Source organism: Giraffa tippelskirchi, chromosome 14, assembly GCF_054371585.1.
Source record: "Giraffa tippelskirchi isolate mGirTip1 chromosome 14, T2T-mGirTip1v1.2.pri, whole genome shotgun sequence".
Classification (NCBI taxonomy): Eukaryota; Metazoa; Chordata; class Mammalia; order Artiodactyla; family Giraffidae; genus Giraffa; species Giraffa tippelskirchi.
The window spans coordinates 41,192,690-41,209,122 of record NC_137288.1 but is presented as its reverse complement, the minus strand read 5'-3'; the positions used below and the strand labels follow the sequence as shown (position 1 = coordinate 41,209,122).

The 16,433-nt window shown below is 37.2% G+C and overlaps 1 protein-coding gene and 1 long non-coding RNA gene across 2 annotated transcripts in view; one reads left to right on the top strand and one right to left on the bottom strand.

Moving 5' to 3' along the window:
• CDH2 (cadherin 2) overlaps window positions 1–6,206 on the bottom strand; it is a 394,092-nt gene extending 387,886 nt beyond the window's left edge. The window contains exon 1 of the mRNA XM_081563143.1: window positions 5,847–6,206. The gene's annotated coding sequence lies outside the window, so the exon portion shown is untranslated. The remainder of the gene's footprint in view (window positions 1–5,846) is intronic.
• On the top strand, window positions 5,853–14,939 carry LOC145534851 (uncharacterized). Its single transcript, XR_014075020.1, has 2 exons — window positions 5,853–6,413; window positions 14,657–14,939. It is a non-coding gene; the product is annotated as an uncharacterized LOC145534851 (long non-coding RNA).
• The last annotated feature ends 1,494 nt before the right edge of the window (window positions 14,940–16,433 follow it).

Genomic DNA, 16,433 nt, shown 5'->3' with positions numbered 1-16,433 from the left:
TCCATGCTTGCTCTAGTGCACATAATTGTTCTGCAGCCCTCACAAATTAATTTCTTTAACAAAGCTCGTTGGGGTGTCAGTAGAGGGACAGATCTATAATATTCTCAAAGATATTTGGGTTTTAAAAGAGAATTACTGTTAACTAAAATGTAATTCCATTTGGCAGAATTTTAGGCATGATAACAGAGAGAAGGGATTTCTGAGACATATTAAAGAAGAAAATGTATTTAAGAAGAAAAGGCTTTGGGATAGCTGAAACTGTATGGACAGGATATTTATATCCGTGACTCTCCTCTGGAATAACATCTTCAAAGATGGTTCTCAAAAGAGAAACAACTTCCTCTCTTTTGTATGAATGTAAAGATTCTTGAAATAGTTACACACGCACACACATCCATCCACACACCATTAGGTATAGTTATCTTTATAGTGATCAGGCAGGTGATACAGGCAATAGATTTGGGAGCAGAGGCTAATCTCTGTGTGTGGATGATTTATAAACCAAGTGATGTGTGGTTTCATGGTATTTTCCAGGTGACTAAACCAGGGTGGAGGAAGTAGCAATACCCCTTGTTCCATACATATTTATTTCTGAGTTCTTCCTATGGAACGAGTCAACAAAATATTTGATGGAATTAATAGCACATTGTGGCTATTCATCATGTCTTATAAGTTTCTTTCTTTCCTTCTTCCTCCCTCCCTTCCTTCTCCTCCCTTCCTTCTTCTTTTCTTCTTTTGGAAGGCTGTTTGTCATATAAAATATACTCACAGTTAATAGAGAGTGAATTATAGTTATAATTTTAAATAGAGTGAGGACAGGTCTGAGGTTGAAATGAAAAATCACAGACCTTAAAAGTCCAACTTTGATTCCAGCTAGGGCTCCAGATACAGATATTCTCCTTTTTAGTCACTACTCATTTCCTCTTCTCCCTCTTCATCTGCAAAATGGTAAAGTAATAACTACTGTGCAGCAGCGTTCTCTGGGAATAATCAATGTTTGTCCCCAGGTGAAAAATATTTTGTATGTGGAATGAACAGTATTATTTTAATTTTAACCACATGCTCTGCATAAAATAGGTCATTAGGTAGAACAATTTTTTAACTCAAAAGGAGAATATGATAAGGAGCACTGAAAATGCAGTATTTAGAGACACAATAAGATTAGAAACTGAATATCTGCAACTGCAAAGCTCACACATTTAACAAACAGCTTGAAGTTTAGGTGTTTGTTTTTATGAGAGCAGATCTTGCTAGTTGTGGGGGAGGGATGATGAAGACTACTGAAATCACTTGATGGCTAACTCTTTAGAATTTTTCCACGAATGGAAGGGACTTGAGGGAATAAAAGACAATGTGAAGATAAAGGAGCCCAGTTTCTCCCTAAAGTCTTTGTCAAACTTACAGTGTCCTCAAATCAGCCTACTAGCTCATACTTGACCATGAATTGTGGTGTAGCCGGGAGGCAAGGCTGAGAATTCCTGGAGGAAACAGGCTGACACTTCCTTCCTTCAACCTTCTGGATCCAACGCACTTGGTCTTTTAAAGTCTAGAGTGATCTATCTATCTAAACAAATGAACAAAAAACCAAAAACAAACAAAACCCACAAAACTGTGAGAAAGTTAATAGCTTGCTTCAAGTCTCCTTGAAATAAACTGGGGGTTGTTGGAGGATTGGATTTTATGAGAGGCAAGTCTACTAAAAACAAGGATTTGCCCAGGTGTTTGCTGTTCAATGCATGTGGCTAATTAAAATAAAATTAAAAATACAGTTTCTCAGTCATTCTGGCATATTCCAAGGGCTCAACAGCCACTTGTGGCCAATGGCTACTGTATCATATTTGAAGATATAAAACATGTCTATCATTGCCCAAAGTTATATAAGCCAGCACTGGACTAGATTTTCATTGACCAAATAAATAGCCCACCAGGAAAGGTCCTGGCTCTGAACAGACCTCACTTCTGACCTAGTACACATACTTAGCTTTCTTTCTAAAGTAATGTTACAACTGTATCTACAGATTTCTTATTGGTCACTTATCTTTTCATCAGCTTGAAGGAGGTAAAATGAAATACAGCAGATCAGACAGAATAAAGCAATGGGATGTGTACTGAGATATGAGTTCCATGTTCTTTCTTTTACTAGTGTATTGAAATATAATCAACAAAGGTTCTAAGCTTCAGGACTCCTTAAAATCAGCAGTATGCATCTACATTTGAAATGAGAATCCCATACACCAGACTGCTGGTAGTAATAGGAGCTTCTCTGATCAACCTGTCAGCCATGAGAGTAAGGAAGCAAACAAATACTCAACAGTTATCTGTTGAGCAATGTTTGGGTACAATGGAGACAGAAAACAAGGTTTGACCTTTATTCTAAAGGTATCCCTCATATGAGTCTGAGGAGCAGTTTACCTGAGTAGAAAAAAAAAAACATGGAATTAATTATATACAAACTTAAATATGTGCTCTAGAGTTTTTACTTTGGAAAGGAAAAGGCAACTGCCGAAACCTTCAGGGCTCTTTTGTGGTGAGATTGATGGCAACCAGGTGGAATTGAGTGTATATATGCCAGAAGGCCTAAGCTTAGGTGGAGGGTAAAGATAGAGGGTGAGCAGATTTTGACAGGTTTCTTCTCTTTTTGCCTTTTTAGAAACAGAAATTCTTTCTTGAGGCAGTTGGTAATAACATTAAGATGCTGGATCTGATGTGCAGTATAAGATATTTTTATCTTTTCTATTTATAGAAACACTGAAAGACAGTTTTCCCACTGGCCATAATTCTTTGTCTGTATCCTTCAGGCTTTCAGATAACAGAAAACAACCAATCAACTAACTGTCCAACTTTAGATCAAATGAGAGGAAATCACTGGTGTTCAATCGAAGAATGAGAGTTCCCCAAATCATACAGTTCTCTGTTTTGCCAAAAAATAGATGCCTGTCTAGAAATATCACCATTCTGGCAAATATGAAGGAAAAACCAAATAAAGTCACTTTATGCCTATGAAGAGATTTGGTAATGAAAAGAAAGAATAAATAATACATACATAATAAATAAATATGTATTTGTTACAGTTTAGTCAATATAAAACTTTAAAACCAAGCAAATGTTATAAAACATTGCATTTATGTATGACAATATAAAAAAGAGATGACATAAGGTGATAGGGATGAAAAATAAATGTGTGGACCAAGAAATATAAAGCAATATAAAGATTAAGTAAAATAAATTAAAATGTTATAAAATTTATTAAAAAGCGGAAATAAATGTTTTACCTATTGTAGACAAGGTAAAGAATAGGACCCACGTGGCAGAAGATCAAGAATTATCTAAAAGATTAACTTAAGGTGGTGCATTTTAGGCAGGGGAAAGCAAAAAGAGGTGCAAACGACAAATGGAAAAATGATAAGCACAAAAGATAAAAAAGTATGGAAACTTGTTCTTTTCCAAAGAAGAACCCGGACAAATGACCTAAGAGAAATATGTAAAACTATTATGAGAGAAAGCACTCAAACTGAAGAATAAACTTACTATGTAAACTCAAATGGCCCATAAGTTGTCAAATTCAAACTACAAGTAACTGAATATAAACACACTTTGATAAAGTCAGGGCACTTAACAATAACAAAGAAACTGCGAGCATCTAGGATGAAGAAAAAAATTAAACAGAATGAAAGAAAAACTACTTGGGTTTCAAACTTCTCCAAAACTATAAAGAAAACAACCGTGCAAGACCTACAGTAGAATTTTCCAACATTTTTGCAACATGGCACTAGAAGAATGAAATGTCACCTGCTCAGTGCTCAGGGCCATTTGCAGTCAGGTGACTAGCGTGGTGTCCCAACTGCCTAAGTGTTTGCTCAGCCACCTTCAGGTTGAGTGGATTCCTGCCCTGTTACCATTCCTAAACCCGTTCTTGACACACCAGGTTGAAAAGTTTGTTATGAGGAATTTTAAAGGAAAGGGCTGTGATGAAAGAGATCTGAACCCATTTGAGTTTTCATTTATATTGGGAAAAGTAAAGGGAAAGACTAAAAAGCCAGCATTCATTCTATTCTGAAAACAACTATCAAGGAATTTAAAGTCCTGTTTAAGTCAAGTGGCCCACAATTAAATTAACATTTTAACGATGAATTTGTGATGTTCAGAAAAAATGATAGAAAACTGCAAGATTATATCAAAGTTCTAGTAATAAAATAGCTTAAAAATGATAATCAAGGTTTAAATACAGATTATAACAAAAATTTTAAAGAATAGAAGGGTAGAAATGGAATAAAATGGTTTGGTAATTTTCTCCTTCTCCATAGGGGAGGTTAGGATAGGCCTTCAAATCATTAATATTCATAAATAAAGACATTTTAAGTCTAATATTTCTAAAATGTAAGCTTAACAGTTATAAAACAAAACCAGGATGTTTACCTTTAAAATAAAAAGGAAAAGTTAAATAAAGCATAATATAAAGGAAGTGCAATAAATCTAAAGTATAAAATTAAAGTATAAAACTAGATTAAAAAAGACCAGACATATTAATCATGAAAATATATTTAAATACTTTGAAATTTTCTATTAATAGGCAACTCTCAGACTGTGTGCAAATATCAAAACACAGATGCCACTGGCAGGATTATTTTGATATCAAAATAGCTCAAAATCTATTCAGAAGAAAGATAAAGTTTTAAATATACCATTTAAATAAAAAATATGTTTAAAAATAAGAAAAACTCCTTAAAAAACTGGGAATAGAACTGCCATATGACCCAGCAATCCCACTGCTGGGCATATACACCGAGGAAACCAGAATTGAAAGAGACGCGTGTACCCCAATGTTCATCGCAGCACTGTTTACAATAGCCAGGACATGGAAGCAACCTAGATGTCCATCAGCAGATGAATGGATAAGGAAGCTGTGGTACATATACACAATGGAATATTACTCAGCCATTAAAAAAAATACATTTGAACCGGTTCTACTGAGATGGATGAAACTGGAGCCCATTATACAGAGTGAAGTAAGCCAGAAAGAAAAACAACAATACAGTATACTAATGCATATATATGGAATCTGAAAGATGGTAACGATAACCCTATATGCGGGACAGAATGAGAGACACAGATGCATGGAACAATTTTATGGACTCTGAGGGAGAAGGTGAGGGTGGGTCGTTCTGGGAGAATGGCATTGAGACATGTGTATTGTCATATGTGAAACAGAGCACCATTCCATGTTCGATGCATGTGACAAGGGCTCGGGGCCGGGGCAGTGGGATGATCCAGAGGGATGGGAGGGGGAGGGAGGTGGGTGGGGGGTTCGGGAAGGGGAACACATGTAAACCCATGGCTGATTCTTGTCAATGTATGGCAAAAACTATTACAATATTGTAAAGTAATTAGCCCCCAAGTAAAATAAATAAATTTATAAAAAAAAAAAAAAAAAAAAAAAAAAAAAAAAAAAGAAAAACTGAATATAAAGAAGAAATTAACATGAATTCAGATGCTAGGAAAATAATAAAATAAAACTAAAGAAAATAGAATGAAATCATTAATAAAATTAATGACAAGATTTAAAGTATTTCTGAACTTTTTTTTAAATTATAGCTTCACTGAGTATTAGGGCTTGGATGATACACATGGGTCAACCATCACCAGCCACTCATCTGCTCTCCTTCTCCATGTGATCATCCTGTGTAGGCGATTCTAAATTTAGCTCAAGATCAGGATCAAGCCGGAAACAAACAAACAAACAAACAAAAAAAAGGATCTTGGCTACATCACTACTCTGGCTGCTTGTGAAAGCAACAAGTGACTTCATCCATACCTGCGCAAGACAGTTCCTAAGCGGGAACACTCACCTGCCCATGACAGTTGCGAGGAGACCCGAGGCTCTGCTGGGGAAAACCCCTTGGTCTGCCAAAGCTTTTTCCTTTCCGCATAAAAGGTCAGCCGGCTCCTAGGGGCAAGTGTGGAATTACAGAAGGTGTCGAGGACTAAGCACAAGCCGGCTGCTACCGGCTGCTTTCCCACAATGCTGTAAAGCTTCTCCTTGAGTCACAGCTCTTTTTTTCAGACGTTCCAAAGCGGTTGGAGAGCTCCAGAAATGTGAGCTCCAGAGATGTGAGTCTCTGTTTCCGGTCCTGAGCGCTCAGACACCACCTGGCAGCCTCCTGCCCCAGACACCGGCCTGGACAGGCCGGCCTCTCCGTCGAAGTCTCGAGAAGCGGCAGTTGCAGAAGGCTGCAGGTGTGTGCGGAGTTTGTCGCCCGGATGGAGCGCTGGTGGGAGGACAGCCCGCGGGTGCTGACCTCCATTCCGGTCAAGTTATCCAGCCTGGCGCGTGCTGCCCTGAATTTGCTACGTGAGCGTCCCGGATCTCACGTGCCATCTGCATGGCGTCTGAAGGCTAATTTAGCGGGAGTTTGGTAAGTTTTCGGGAGTAAGAGCCACGCCTGAGGGGAATGTTTCTTCCTTTAGTTCGTGATCCCTCATCTTCTCCAGCTTTTCTGTGTCCGTCCACTCGACCTTTCATGGTCACAGAGAGGCACCTGTTCTGGTGAGCCACTGCGGAAAGGCCCCAGACCTGCCCCAAGCGGTAGCGCTGGTCCAGACTTAAATTCAGGATCATGGGGACCATCTCCTTCCTGGCGCTGCTTCCCGCCCTTCTGCTTCCGGGAAAAGGCGCTGCGACCCCGCTTTCCCTCCAGCGCGCAGGGCTAGCCCCTGAACTGTTTTTAGAGTTATTTTGCCCTTAAAACTAAAAGCTAAAAAAAATCGATAAAATACATTTAACGTTGGCAAATCTTATCTAGTGAAACATGGAATACATCCTTTTAAAATTAGAATTTGGAATGGTTTTATTTATCAATATTGACGTGATTAAAGCACTATCTAAAAATAACGGATAAACTGTGTGGCAACAAGTGGAAAAATCCAGAAAAAATAGTATTTCTCTAGAAACTGTATGCGAGAAGTTGAAAAGATAATGTCGTACATAAACAATAAAATAATAAGAGAAGATAATTCAATTATTTTTTAACATAACAGAAAATTTCTTCATTAAAAACCACAAAACACAAAAGCCTTAAAAATGACTGGCACTTTTTTAATACAAAATTTAAATTTTCTATTAAAAATATCTCGAAAATAATAAAAAGGAAAAAATGTTGGCCACACATCAATAGATAATGGATAAATAAGTATAAATATAAAGGGCTACTATTAATCTAAAGTAAAAGACAAACAGGAAAATGAATAATGGATATGAACAGGCAATTGTTGAAGGTACACAAATGGATGATAAACATTTGAAACTGAATACCCTTCTAAATGCAAATTAAAATACTGAAGACACTTTTCTTTCATAAAGTTGACAAATTTGAAGTAATTGATGAGAACTATGTTTGGCCAGAATGTGAGCAAACATTGTTGATGGGATATACATTAGTGAAGTCTTTGAAAATGGACAGAAGTTTTACATGAAGATATCATTGGATTGGTGTAAATATATTTTCCTGTCTATGTGTGTGAGTGTGTTGTGTATATGTATACATGTATACATATGTATATATGAGTATATAGATAAGTCATATGTACCATTCTCATATGTACCATATGCAAACATATATCTGTATGTGTGTATTTTGCATTTATATGAATTTGTGGAAAGTAGAATAGAAAGATTCACCCTCTGATTTCCTCTGAGAAAAGGAATAGGGTCTGGTGTGGTGGCAAATGAGGCTTTATGTTATGCTTCATATGCTAGGTATTGTCCTGTCCTGTTGTGTTTTTAGCAAAGAGAATATAGTTTATTACTTATTTAAGTAAAAATACAACTTCTTGTAAAAGAATGAGTAGAGATGATTTATATTTTAAGGAAGGGCACAGAGACATTCTCAGGGATACCCCAATGGATATTTTGTTTATGAAATAGAGAACTGTGGAATATTCTATATTAATAAAATTGGTTAGCAGAATAAACATTTTACAACTGTCTCATGATAATTTGAAAGAGCCTAAAGCTGTGGTGCATTTTCCCAAGTCTTTGTACATTTAATTTAAAATTACTGCCTAACATTAGGGTAATATTTCTCTGTCATTCAATTTTGAGTTTCTTACTATTTGCCTTTTAAAATACTCCAGCCATGAAGTGACTTAGCAGCAGCCATGAAGTGTCATTTCTGTGTGTACATTCGTTGTCATGTCGATTTATTTTTCAGATTGAAAGACTATATAGCCTGTGAAAGACTGTATAGCCTGTGAGCTCCCCCACCCATATTTCAGTATTTTGGATTTTCATAGGCTATTAGGAAGATGTTCTTGTGGAGAGCTGCTTGGGTTGAGAATTTCTTTTGGTTGTTATGTGAAATAGTAAAAAGAAAAAAGGGGGGGGGGCTTTTTGTAGCTGCTTTTCTGTTTTTTATAGGTGTATGTTCATCAGAAGTATTTTCTGTCTTCAACTGCATTCTTCAACTCTGAACTATGTAGATCTGTCAGATTTAGTCTCATAATTTTGCCTTTTTATACTTCTTTTCAAGACCAGCTTCCTCCTTGGGTTGCCCCCACCCTCTATCTGAAGCTTCACTCTCTTTTTTACCCTCAAGGTTCCTCTTCCATTTACTTTAGCATGTATTTCCAATAGTGTTCCTTGAGAGGAAGCTTTTTCACTTCTGAAAATGAGTGTTTGTCCTGTATTTCTCAAGGGCTTACCTTGACAAAGCTGTGTTTGGTCTGCTCACGTTCATAAGCTCTATTTGTTCTCTGTGAATCTTGTATCCTGTAAGGACGTTTAGGTTGTTCCCAGATCCTTTCATCTCTGCTTCTGTAGGGTTGTCTCATTTTGGTTGTGATTATTTTGGAGTAAAATTTGGTTCCCATGGCATGTGGTATAAGTGGGTCTCACTCTTTCGCTCTTCAGTTCTCCAATCGCACGATTATTATACTGTGCAGGGCACACAGATGTTGGTGCAAGGGCCTCAGTCATGCCTATCCTGAAGTTCATGAGAATCCCTTGTAGCTCATTTTTTAGAGGATATTCTCCAAAGTTTTGTTTGTTTTCTTTAATACTCCTGATTTATTATTTAGGAAAGTTTTTTGGGGGGATATTTGAAAAACTGTACTGCTAGCATCATCACTTTGCCAATTACTGGTTTATTTGAAGTCAGAAGGCTTCAGCTTTTGTTTATAAGGTGAAATCTATCAACATTTTCATCACCAGTTTATTTAGAAATATGAAAATAAAGACACTTTGATATTTTATTTTTAGCTCATGTGTTAGCTTTTTTGGAATGTAATTACTGATTGTTGACATTCTCTCTCTACTTAATGGTCAATGTGAGGGTGGTGATACTGATTTATTCATTTCTGGTTCACATTACCTGGTACCTACCAAAAATGCTTGTTGGAAAAAAATGAATAAAATTATTATTACTGTAATTCAATAAAGTTTTCATTCTTGCTCCATCTGTATAAAATTCTAGTACTTACATCTTCACACCTCTAAATTTCTACCCTCCCTTTTTCTGCTTTCTTGTTCTCCTTAGCAGGGTTATTTCTATCATATTATAGTTTATTTATCTTGTTTATTGTGTCTCTTTATTGTCACCCCCCAACAGGAATGTAAGCTTCATGAAGGTAGGAATTTTACCTGTTTTCTTCACTGCTATATCTGTAATATCTCAATAAGTATATGGCAAAGAATTGATATTCAATAAATAATTCTTGGGGTGACTTTCATCCTTAAGAATAAATTTTTATAATCCTCATTCTTACAAGTGTGAAGTATTATCACTTGAAATCATGGGATTTCTAGCTTTTCAGAAACATGGTTAAAATTAAGGGAAAAAGAAAGCTGAGATCACATATTTGTTATAAGCAGACCTAATTAACAGAAAATAACTCATTAACTATAAAAAAATTTTTGTATCATTTGCAGAATGTTAAATTGTTTTAATAGAAATGCTCTAAGTTGAAAAATGAATCTACTAATTTTTCTATATTGTATCATTTGCATTACTACCTGGCTTTAGAAAATGGCTGACATAACTGTTTTCTTTTCTTCTTATTCAAGTGTTTTATTAAATGTTTCATTGGGTGAATGTCATAAGCATGTTAAAGGATTCCCATGTTATGATAGAATATATTTTATTTGTTTTTAGTATGCAATGCACATCTGCTGTTTATTGTTTTCTGTCATGTAAAACTGTGTGTGCAGGTTCCTTGAGGTTGGTATTGTGTTTTAATAACTTTTCTATCCATGGCAACTGGCTTAGTAACTGCTTATTGTATGTGCTTATTAAAAGTTTATGAAAGAAATGAATCTCCATTATACATCCTTGGTATTACTTATGTTTTAAATGGATTGAAGACAGTGATTTAGCCAATCTCTTATTTGAGCTAAAATGGAATGTTGCAAAGTAACACTAACTATGGTGGCCATGAAAATATACCCATCAAATCCTCATTGCTGGAGCATAATTGACTGACAACGCTAGCAGCCGCCCCACTGGCTCCCTCATGATGTTTGCCTTGAGACTGTACTTCCTGGTGGGCTGCTCCCAGCCAATGACTAAGCAGAGTGAGTTTACTATGGCAGCCCCTTCCTGTGAGATATAGGACTGCTTTTATGAGTAACTTTGACTTGAGGAGTTCCCATCAACCTTGCTGAAACTTTTGAAACTCTGTCACAGTTGGGAATTCCTTCTGTGCAATCACCTTCCCTCATCTTTCTCCTTTCACAGGTGTCAGACCTGCATCATGTTCTCTCTTCCCCAATAAATCTTTTGCACATCTCAATCCATCTTGTCTGCACATCTGAATTCACACAGAATGCTCACTTTTTTTCTCTTCAAGTTCCTAGATAGGTCACACAAATATACAGCATAATGCACATTTGAGACACAAACTGATATTGATCTTAGATCCATTGTTATCTGGTTTACAGCTCACATGAAATCAAATAATCACAGAGGAATGACAGTGTGGAAAGGTAATATCTGTGTTTTAATCATCCCTGACACCAGTATACTACCTTTGATGGAAATACTGGTAAAAAATGGAAATGTCAATCCACCTACCTAGTCAAACATTATAGCTTTGGTTCACTACGTAAAGGTTTGAAATTGGAAGGGCTTAAGCTTTAGAAGAAGAAAAGAGCTTCTTGATGAAAGTGAAAGAGGAGAGTGAAAAAGTTGGCTTAAAACTCAGCATTCAGAAAACTAAGGTCATGGCATCTGGTCCAATCACTTCATGGCAAATAGATGGGGAAACAATGGAAACAGTGACAGACTCTATTTTGTGGGGCTCCAAAATCACTGCAGATGGTGACTGCAGCCATGAAATTAAAAGACACTTGCTCCTTGGAAGAAAAGTTATGACCCACCTAGACAGCATATTAAAAAACAGAGACATTACTTTGCCAACAAAGGTCCATCTAGCCAAGGCTATGGTCTTCCCAATAGTCATGTATGAATGTGATAGTTGGACTATAAAGAAAGCTGAGCGCCGAAGAATTGATGCTTTTGAACTGTGGTGTTGTAGAAGACTCTTGAGAGTCCCTTGGACTACAAGGAGATCCAACCAGTCGATCCTAAACAAGATAAGTCCTGAATATTCATTGGAAGGACTGATGCTGAAGCTGAAACTCCAATAGTTTGGCCACCTGATGCAAAGAACTGACTCATTTGAAAAGACCCTGATGCTGGGAAAGATTGAAGGTGGGAGGAAAAGGGGACGACAAAGGATGAGATGGTTGGATGGTATCACTGACTCAATGGACGTGAGTTTGAGTAAACTCTGGGAGTTGGTGATGGTCAGGGAGGCCTGGCATGCTGCTGTCCATGGGGTCGCAAAGAGCCTGACACGACTGAGCGAATGAACTGAACTGAACTGAAGCTTTAGAATAAGAAAATGAGTTCATAGAAAATTATGTAAGTGGCAGAAATCCTGAGGCTTCATGGAGTGACCAGTTAATTAGTTAGTTAATTAAAAGTATTTTTCCAAATATCATATTATGAAACCAACTGATCTAGTCTGAAGTATAATGACCTCATTTAATAGACCTTCTTCTAAATTCTTCATGAAATTAGTTGATGATAAAGAGAATAATGAGATTAACAACAACTAAAACCTACAGTAAAATTTCTTTTTTATAGATTGTGACTTTTCTGCTATGTCAAGTCTAAAAAAAAATCTCTAAATTCATACTAAATATTCTTTTCTTTCAGTTGGCATTATTTATATAAAAAGGAAACCAACTCATAATATTTTAAAAACCCTATAAAACAAATAAGATAACTCCTTTAGATCCATTAGTTGTGTAAATTCAACTTTTGAAAGTATAAAAATAAGCCACAATGAATATGAATTTCTTTATAATCTTTCTCCTTTCTGAAATTCAGTCTTGGATGGCTTCTCCTCATGGAATGAAAGTGAAAATTAGATGTGATGGAGCTAATTATAGATGCTAGCTGAACTTTATCAACCTATGAAACAGCCATATCCTTAGGGTGCAATTGTGTGATAGGCCTGTAAGGTTTGAAATATCATCTTCAGTGATTTAGATATGGCCCCACCTTACACTGGGACACTTTGCTGCCCACTTTAGGGAGTGACCCAAGTTGCATTGTTAGACAGTGTTGGGCCCAGGCTGATGGGCACCCTCCTGCTCTAGGGGAAGTGTTGAGAGGTGACTCCATTTCAGTAAATAGATGAAACAAGTGGTTCATCAAAGGAGAAAACCTGGTTTATTTTACCGCTCGTGATGGACTTTTCTACACCTAGATTCCATCTGCTTAGCTTTCAGACATGAGCCTTGTCACTCTTTGTAGAGGAAGCACCTATAGAAAGTGGGAGTGAATGGCATTTTGACACGTAAGAGAGAAAAAGGAGGTGTGATGAAGTGTTTTGTTTCGCCTAGAGAACTTGACAGGCTCAGAGGCTACTCAATCAACAAATGCCCCACCCACAATCAGTAGAGAGCCATCTTCTTTCTCTTCCCCAGATGCTTATAACTTTCTTAATCAAATTGGAATTTATTGGTCATACATTCTCTTCTCTGGTCTTATTCAATAGCAGGTCTTTATCTGCAGTTGTCCCACTTCTATTCAGTTTCCTATTACTTTTCAGTATGTGTTGTCCCTACTACCTACTTCTGTTTGATTATAGCCATTTCTGCTCTGATTGTAATTTTTCTGTTGATGGAATTAACCTTTTATTCCAAACAATTTGTGTCCTAGTGACGACCCATCAGCTCTTGTTATTTCTTCACAAATTGTTTTTATAGTTTTCCTCTTACCTTGTGAAGCTGACAAAATTTCTGTTTAGAAAGGAAACCTACTTGGTTGTATGACTTAAACTGCTGTCAAATTGTAACTCTAATTTGGACATCATGCATGAGGAAAATGTATGTTATATTTTGTACAAAGTCTGGATTGTGCTGCAGTGCAGTGGTAGGAAATAAGAACTGATTTGGGCGAGGTTAGCATAGTGAAACAAAGCCATAAAATTCTACTGTTTTTGGCGAAAACGGGTATTTCATTCTGTTATTAAAATGAAGCTCTTCTTACTTTTAAAACAGATTATAAAAATGGAATTGCCTCTAGCAACCTCCTTTTCCTCTTGCTCCTTTAACATTTAAACATCCTGTGCTTCTGTAATGGATGACAAAGCCTGTTACTTGGCACAAACAGAGGAAAGACAGGATTTCAAATTATGAATAAGTTTATTTTCTCGTCAAAACCTGCCTCTTCAACACTTTAAGATATGCCTACTCATTCTTCATGGTGCTCATATCTGGCATTGATCTTTAAAACACAAATCCTCTTGCTAGAGTTTTTTTAAAGGAAAGGAGAAAGAACGACATAGGAGATAATGCCCTAGATTGCTTTTCTATGTAGCAGGAGCCAGCATGCTGCTTTGAGTTTTGGCTGCAATATGGTAAAGTCTGCTTGCTTTCAATTATTCAAAACCATTTATGTTTTTCATGCCAAGTTGGATAGGTTCGTATTTTTATTTTTCCCATTCTGAATGACGTTCTTTGGATGCACTATAGCCTCCCTAGGCTACTGCATGGGAAGGTAGCTTCCAACATCCTTTAAAGAGTCCACCTACTTCAAAGTAAGGAGTCTCTCCTTCTTACTTTCTAGATAACTCTACCCTTTTGTCTCTTGCCTTGCAGTAACCCATGCTAGGGGCTCTCACCCAATGATGCCGTAGTCAGTAGATTTTCTTTTCAGGAAGAAAAGTATTACCTAGAGCAAGCTCCTTTTCAAAGAGGTAATTTCATGGGTCACGATCTATTAGCTGACAAAGTATAAACAAAAAAAGAAAGAAAAGGCAAAAAAAAAAATTCAAGAATTGATTAGTCTATTTAGATGCTGGCAGGCTGTACTGCTGTTGTGTATGTATTCCCAGCATCAGCCAGAACCTGCACTAGCCCACATTTGTTATTTATGTGTTTTCACCCTGAAGCACTAGCACTGATTGCAACAATTGAGAGAGGTGGACGGCAAGGTGTGCTGTGAAATAACAAAGTCTCTGTCTGACTGGTCATGTGAATAATACCGACTTGCACCAGCCAGGTCCTGCCTGTGGCTATGTCAGCTGAGCTATCTAGAAACATTTTTTTTTCTCTCATTGATTTTTTTTTTTTTAATTTCTATAAAACCAGGATTGGGACCCAGCAGGTTTGGAGTGATGCCAGCATCCTGTGGAGTCAGAAGAAAAGGCTGAGAATAGGAAGTATATTGACCCAATTTATGGGACAAAGTGCAATAGAGGTGACAGAACAAGCTACCAAGGTGTTCGCTCTGTGAAGACTTTTTAGGACAAGAGATTTGGGACAATGAAGTACAAATGGAACCTGTGGTCAGGGTCAAAAGAAGTCTCTTTTGACTCCTTTTGATAGAACAACTCCTTTTGGTTGCTGGGTAAAATAAAATCTTTGCATTTGGTGTTTGTTTTTTTTTTTTTTTTTAATATACTGTTAATTGTTAAAGCCTTTTTAAAATAGCAGAATTTCCAGCTGTTGCCTGAATGAAATGACCTCTAAAACAGAATTGAATTAGTATTCTTCCCTTGCATATATGATGGTTGCACGTAAAAATTAAGGTCTTAGAATATGTTCTCTTCCTTGCAGAATACCTCCAAATATGCCTTAAAAATAAAACAAATAATACCTAAGTTACTCAGTCTGCCTCATAAAAGGTTTTGTAGATTAACATTTTTCATGTTGTGTTAAATAGATATAGCTCAAAGCCTTGCACTGTCCCCTGAGCCAACTCCATGCTACTTCTCCACACAGTAATTTATAAATTCAAGAATCCATACTGACTTCCCTGGAAAAGCTCCTGTAAGGACATTTGGTCAGATCCTTCCTGGTGAGCAGCCCTTCTTCTGTGTGTACATTGGGAACTTCGTGAAAAGCATGGATATGAAACAAATATTTGAGAAATGTTTAGATAAGAAAACAGTGATCACAGAAACGCAGCTCATGTTAACAAAGAACAAGTCATGCAATGTATGGCAAAACAAATACAATATTGTAAAGTTAAAAAATAGAAAGTAAACTAATTAAAAAAAAAGAACAAGTCATGGAAATATCTAGTTTACCTTTTTATTATAGATAATGCTGCTCTGCTCAGTCGCTTCAGTCGTGTCCGACTCTGTGCGACCCCATAGACGGCAGCCCACCAGGCTCCGCCGTCCCTGGGATTCTCCAGGCAAGAATACTGGAGTGGGTTGCCATTTCCTTCTCCAGTGCATGAAAGGGAAAAGTGAAAGTGAAGTCGCCCAGTCGTGTCCGACTCTTCGCGACCCCATGGACTGCAGCCTACCAGGCTCCTCCGTCCATGGGATTTTCCAGGCAAGAGTACTGGAGTGGGGTGCCATTGCCTTCTCCAATTATAGATAATGGGGCAGGTAAATTACATCCTGATTGGGTGGCATATATGATCCCAAGTGTCCAGATAGCCTTTTGAACAAAAAAGATGTGCAAACATTAAGAAAAGTCTAGCCAGTTGAATGATCGTAGCCTAATAGTGTTGATTAATGGGTTGATAAAACAGAGGGGACCCATAAAGCCATCTAGTTCAGAACTTTTTTTTTTGCTCTAACCCATTTTTAGTGATTAGTTCAATGCTTCTCTAATAGTTCAGATGATAAAGAATCCACCTGCAATGCGGGAGACTCAGGGATCCATCTGTTCAATCCCTGGGTCGGGAAAATCCCTTGGGGAAGGGAATGGTTAACCCCTTCAGTATTCTTGCCTGGAGATTCCCATGGACAGAGGAGCCTGGCAGGCTACATGCCATGGTGTCCCAGAGTTGGACACGACTGGACAACTAGCACTCTCACTTTTTTTTTTTCAATGCTTATCAAATGCTGAGGTGATGTATAGTTAAAATATTAGATCATATTAATACTTTTAGGAAGAGTTCTGTAAGGAA